Source organism: Mandrillus leucophaeus, unplaced genomic scaffold, assembly GCF_000951045.1.
Source record: "Mandrillus leucophaeus isolate KB7577 unplaced genomic scaffold, Mleu.le_1.0 Scaffold362, whole genome shotgun sequence".
Taxonomy (NCBI): Eukaryota; Metazoa; Chordata; class Mammalia; order Primates; family Cercopithecidae; genus Mandrillus; species Mandrillus leucophaeus.
In genome coordinates, this window is record NW_012103832.1 from 2,254,180 (window position 1) to 2,260,859 (window position 6,680).

A 6,680-nucleotide genomic window follows, 5' to 3' on the forward strand; every position below is an offset into this window, starting at 1 on the left:
CATTTTTGTGAATACAAATGTTCACTCTCTCTTTAAAAATGTCTAACATTCCATTCTACCCTCATAGTTTTACTGTTATATTTGGGTTATTTCTTGGCATTTAAAATACTGGCTTTTTTAAAACAACATTTTATACTTCTCCTTTTCTCCTCAAAATGGTGAACATCATAAATTGTAAGCAGGTTTTCTCCTTCTAAAGAGACTGAGAAAATTTTGGTGAGGGCTATACAGCAGGGGGTGACCATATCTGCTGGATGGTAAAATATTAAGATAATAGTCCAATTACTAATAACGTTGGACAGTGCTGGGAAAGAGAAAGGATAAAAGTTCAACAGAAGCAGAGTTGAAAGTTATGAATAAATGGCTGCATCAAACTTCAAGGCATACGTAGAAATAATGGCTACTAAATCCCAGATTAGGTTACTCAATGGTGTCAGTTCATTAGGAAAAATGTGTTTACATACAGTCTATATATTAATATATCTGTATGCGTTATTTTCATTAAGTCAAATTATGTATTTTAGTATGTATCATTGGTAACATTGTCTCACATTACAGACAGGCTTCATAATTCTAGAAAAGAAGAACATAGAATGGCCATCTTGAAATTATCTGGAATGATTCATAAAAGTTAAAATTATGTAAAATATGTATCTATAAGCCAGGGTCTACACCTGGCTTATAGTAATTGGTACAATTATCAATCTTTTTTTCTTTCCCTCTCATTATTTTGATTGCTTTGAAAAACTTATAGTGTTCAATTACATATTGTCATGGCTTCACATAATAGCTAAATAATAGGTAATTAATTAAGAGGTAAGAGATTAATGACATATAAAATAATTATAGAATTATTAATAATAAAACACATGAATTAACAGACAATTCTCAAAAACCCTTCTGATAAACATTTTCTGACTGTTCAATTGACATTGAAAATTGAACATAGAAAAGAGCCACCACTTTTTCTAAATATAGTATGGGAGTAGGTTTTTAACAGGAAGATATTTAGGGATTCAAGACATTTCACAATAATAAACACAAATCGTGTCAGTGAAGGAGATAACAAGGGAATTCTATAGGACTGTTATTCCAGAGGTTGTTTGCAACAATTTCTTGGCTACATTTTACTTGATTTATTGGCGATAATAGTTTTTATGAAAGCGTAAGTTAGAAGGTCTGTGTGATTATCTGGCATGGATGTTGACATTGAATAAACTCAAATCACAAAACACACCAGGTAGTTAGCATATCTTATTTAAGAAATTACTTTTCCATAGGTCATGCCTTAGTATAGAATTCCATATTGAATGTTTGGGATCTTTTTAATGTAATTTATTGGTACTAATAAATTCTATTTCTAAATTTCCTAAGGATGCAACTATATAGGTCTTTGTTGTCTGGGATGAGGTTCCTACATACACAGGCCAGAGACTGCATCATTTGAACTTCCCACTGGCCCCAAAGGAAGGTGATCAAAAATCAGGAGTGAATTTTAACAAAAACTCAGACACTGTTTTTGATGTTTGAATAAGGACAACTTTCAAGGGTCACTGACCTTCTTTTCCCACTTAAAAAAAATTCCCTCCAACCTTTAATTGCTTTAAAATTGTACCTAGGATTTGAAAATGCTTATATACATGTGTAGTTTTTTGTTTATAAAAGAGGTTCCATTCTTATTTTTATTGCAGTTAAAGTAGATAACCAGAGAGCTACCTTTTAAATAATTTTTAAAGTGTGCAGTACACTATTGTTAACTATATGCAGAAAGTTGTACAGCAGGTCTCCAGAACTTTTTCATCTTGGATAACTGAAACTGTATCCACTGAAAAGCAGCTCCCCATCTTCCCAGTGGGAATTGGGAACAATTAATGTTGTCAGATCATATGATAATTCTCTTTATAATTTTTTGAGGAACCTACACACTGTGTTCTCTACCTTTTTTCATAGCAGCTGCATCATTTTAAATTCCTACCAACAGTGTTCAAGGGTTCCAGTTTTCTCCCCATCCTTACAAATGCCTGCTATTTTCTTTTTGTTGTTGTTCTTGTTTTTAATAATGCATCCTAACAGGTATGAGGTAGCACCTCACTGTGGGATTGATTTACATTTCCTTGATCATTAATGACGATGAGCCATGTATATGTCTTCTTTGGAGAAATGTTAATTCAAGTCATTTGCCCAGTTTTTAATCAGTCAATATTATTTGCTTTTCACTGTTGCTTATATATTTTGGAGATTAATTCTTTATTAGATGCATGCTTTGCAAATATTTTCATTCATACTGTAGGTTGTCTTTTCACTCTGTTGATTCTTTCCTTTGCTGTGCAGAAGGTTTTTTAGTTTGACGTCCCACTTGTCTATTTTTGTTTTTGTTGCTTGTATTTTGGTGTCATAACAAAAAAAAATCATCTCCAAGATCAATGTCCAGAAGGTTTTCTCTTGTGTTTTTTCTTAGGAGTTTTATAGTTTCAGGTCTTAAGTCTTTAATCCATTTCGAGTGATTTATTGTGTATGTTGTAAGACATAGATCTAGTTTTATTCTTTTGCATGTACATATCCAGTTTTCCCAGCACCATTAGTTAAAGTGACTATCTTTGCCCCGCTATGTGTTCTTGGCACTCTTGTCAAAGATCAGTTGACTGTAGATGTGTGGATTTCTGAGATCTCTGTTTTATTAATCTGTGTGTCTGTATTTTTATGCCAGTGTCATACTCTTATGATTACTGTAGCTTTGCAATATATTTTGAAATCAGAAAGTGTGAGACCTCCAGCTTTGTTCTTCTTCCTCAAGTTTGTTTTGGCAATTGAGAGTTCTTTGTGGTTCTGTATAAATTTTATAATTTTTTTTATTTATGTAAAAAAATGCCACTGAGATTTTAATATAGATTTCATTGGATCTATAAATTGCTTTATGTACTATGGGCCCCATTTAGCATTCCTCGTAAGGCATGTCTAGTGGTGATACATTTCCTTAGCTTTGTTTTTCTAGTAAAGTCCTTACTTTTCTTTCATTTTTAAGGGATAGTTTTCCTGAGTAGTATTCTTGACCAGAGGGCAGGTTTTTGTTTTGTTTTGTTTTTTTCCAGCACTTTGAATAAATCATACCATTCTCTTCTGGCCTGCAAGATTTCTGCCGAGACACTACTGATAGACATCTACTGATAAGGTTATGGAGGTCCCTTTCATATAATATGTTGTTTTTCTCTTGTTGCTTTCAAAAGTCTCTCTCTGTCTTAGACTTTTGACAGTTTCCTTATGACCTGTCTTCGTGTGTATATTCTTGGATTCTTACTTGTTGACATCCAGTGGGGTTCTTAAATCTGTACGTTCATTTACTTCCCCAGATTTGGCAAGTTTTAGCCCATTATTTCTTTAAACTTCCCACACCTTTCTCTCTCTCTCCTGGAATTTTCGTAATGTGCATATTAGTGCACTTGATAGTATCTGATAAGTCTCTTAGGCCTTCTTCACTCCTTTTGATTCTTTTTTCCTTTCCCCTTTGACCGGATACTTTAAATCACCCATATTTGAGTTTGACAATTCCTTTTTCTGCTTGTATAAGTCTGTTGTAGAGCTTCTCTATTAAAGCTTTGACTTCAGTTATTGTATTCTTCAGCTCCAAATTTCTGTTTGGCTACTTTTAAATTTTCTATCTCTTTTTGATATTCACATTTTGTACTGGCATCATTTCTTGAGGTCATAGAGCATATTTATCACAGGTGTTTTGATTCTTTGTCAGGTAACACATACATCTCTGTTTCTTTAGAATCTTTTTCTGGAGATTTATTTTATTCCCCTTCTAGGGTCAGGTTTTTCTATTTCTTTGTGTAGTTCATAACTTTGTGTTGGGATCTACACAAATGAAAAAGAGCCACCTCTCCTATTCTTTATGAACTGACTTTGTATAGGGAAAGACTCTCAGCAATCAGCCCAGTCAGAGATTCTGAGGGCCTCTGAGAATTTTAGGGGGAAATAGAACTTCTCTGGGGCCTGTGCATTCAATTTCTCAATTGGAGATGTTTGTAGGCCGTGCATTGCGACTCACTACTGTAATCTCAACACTTTGCAAGACTGAAGCAGGAGGATTTCTTGAGGCCAAAAGTTCAAGACCAGTCTGAGCAACATAGCAAGACTCCATCTCTACAAAAAATAAAAAATCAGTTGGGTGTGGTGGCACAAACATGTAGTTCTGGCTACTCAGGAACCTGAGTACAGAGGATTACCTGAGCCCAGGAGTCAAGGCTGCAGTGAGCTATGAGCACACCACTACACTCCAGCCTGGGCAACAGGGCAAACCCTTGTCTCAAAAAAAAAAAAAAAAAATTAGTTTTTTTTTCAGGAGCTTATAATCTCTTGCTCCTCTGAAGTCTCTCTGTGCAAGTTTCCTGGTTCTACACCAGCAAGTCTCCTTCTTTCTGTAGTTCCCAGTGGCATCTATGCATTCAGAGTGTGTCAGCTCCCTCTAATGCCCTGAGTAAAGTGAGACAGATGCCAGTTGCTCAAGTAGTTCTCCAAAAAAAACTAGAACACTGGATCCACATTTCCCTTCTCCTCCTCCTTTCTGAGGTAGAAGGCTGGAGTTGTGCTCTTTCTCCTGAGTGCACTGAGTTGTGCCAGCCGTAGCAAGCTCTTCTCCCAATTCTTCTTTGTTCTCTGTTGTCTCAAGCCATCCAAGACATACTGGTTCCATTAATGCCCCAAATGAAGCAAAACAGAAATCATTTCTTGGGCAGCCCTCTGAAAAGCTAAAACACTGGATGCATGCATTCCTCTTCTTTTTCCTTGTTCCCCAAGGGAGAAGGATTGAGCTGGAGTGTTCTCTCTAGAGACTGAGTTGTGTGGGCTTGGGGAAAAGGGCTGTGTATGTAAAATGAAATTAATCTTTTTGCTCATTGAAATGTTGCTGTTCTCAGCTGTATTTTCCCCTGTGGCACTGCAACTTCTAAACTGCGTTTCAGAAATCTCATAATGGTATTTTGGTCCACATAGCATTGTTAAATTGATATTTTTGTAGGCAGTCAAGGCCCGGGATTTTCTGTTCTGCCATCTTACTGTGATCCACAGCACACTGTACACAGTACTACTTGAACTTTTGATAATTGCTTCTTTGCCTTACACACTAGATTACAAGTTCCTCAAATGAATAAATAAAACAGTGAAGTGAATTGGAATGTATTGCTGCTGTTTTCAGTATTGGTGGAGTACTTTGAATAATGCAATCTCTTATTTTGTTTGTTGTGGTAATTTAGGGGAGACGTGATTAGGTAGAGTTTACAGTCATTATATGGAAATACAGAGCTATTTTGGGAATAGCAATTAATTCCAGTGATATTCATTCCTATTTCAAACTACAGAGATTCTCTGAATTCTATAGGGCAATTTATTTATGGCTATACCTAACTTGCAGTTTTTCTGTTTGATGTTCTTTAATCTGTAGATGCCAGTAATGGTTTTCCCAAAATTAAAGTAGTTTTTCTTTCTTTCTCTATTTGCGTAGATTTCCATTGCTGAGGGTCAGGAACAACCCTATTTTAATTAATTTGTATCATCCTTGAAGGGATAAAATTGTACCTTTTTCTGCAGACCAGCCTTATTAGAATAAAGTTTTCTTTTGTTATAATTTTCTGAGTTTCTATAAAAATGAGATCTTTTCTTAGAAATAGCTCTGGGTCTATGATGGAATGATGACAGTGAAAAATAATTGTCTACCTCAAGCTTGTGCTTGTTTATAAGAAAGGAAAAATACATATTTGAAAGGGTGTATACATAGTCTTTTTTGTATGTAAAACAGTTATTAGATCAGTTTTAAGGTATTTTTCAAGCCTTATGAATCAGTGAATATTTTAATGCTGTTAATATAGAGAGGTACAAATTAAAAGAATGTCTTACCTTTCCGTGTCGTTCTATAGGTTTTCTGTGGTAGTTATCATTAATGCATAAGAAATACGTTTATAAGGGAATCATTTCTTTACAAAAACCACAAATTAGAAGCAGCGAGTTACTGGGCATTATTTTTCCATGTTCCAACGTTACCATTAGTGATAAGCATGTTTTCCTGAAAATTGTTTACCTCTGGTAAGTTCTAAATACACAGATTAATCACTCAATCTGAACTTAAATTTCTTATAGGTGGGAGATTTGGGAAAGGCTTCAAATCCTGATTATTAAAGTTTATTTTTATAGTCTTGTGTTAAAACAATTACATCACACAAATAATCATTTAAGAAAAGATAAATTGTGAAAATATTCTCAGAGATCAGATAACAGTAATAACTACATTTTTCTGCCTGTTTCTGACAAAGAAATAACCCAGAACGCACCCAGACCACTCAATTATAATTTTATTCAGACTCACCTTAAGGATTCAAAGTAGCATTATGATTATTGCTCAACATTCACTGAACTATGTGAAAAGTACTCAGTGGGTGAGAGGAATACAGTGGTGAGCAAGATATATAGTTTATGTCTTCAGGAAACTTAAAAATCTGGATGAGAATTCTAGTAAATAACAGGTGAATACAAAGCAACATATTAAATCCTGGTGATTATTGTAGTGCCTCCATGAGCATGTAGTGGGGCACTAAATTCAGTCGGATATCAACAGAGAAGGTGTTTTATTGGCATTGAAGTGCTCGTTGTGACTCTTAGAACAAGGATGAGTTAGCCAGGTGAAGACA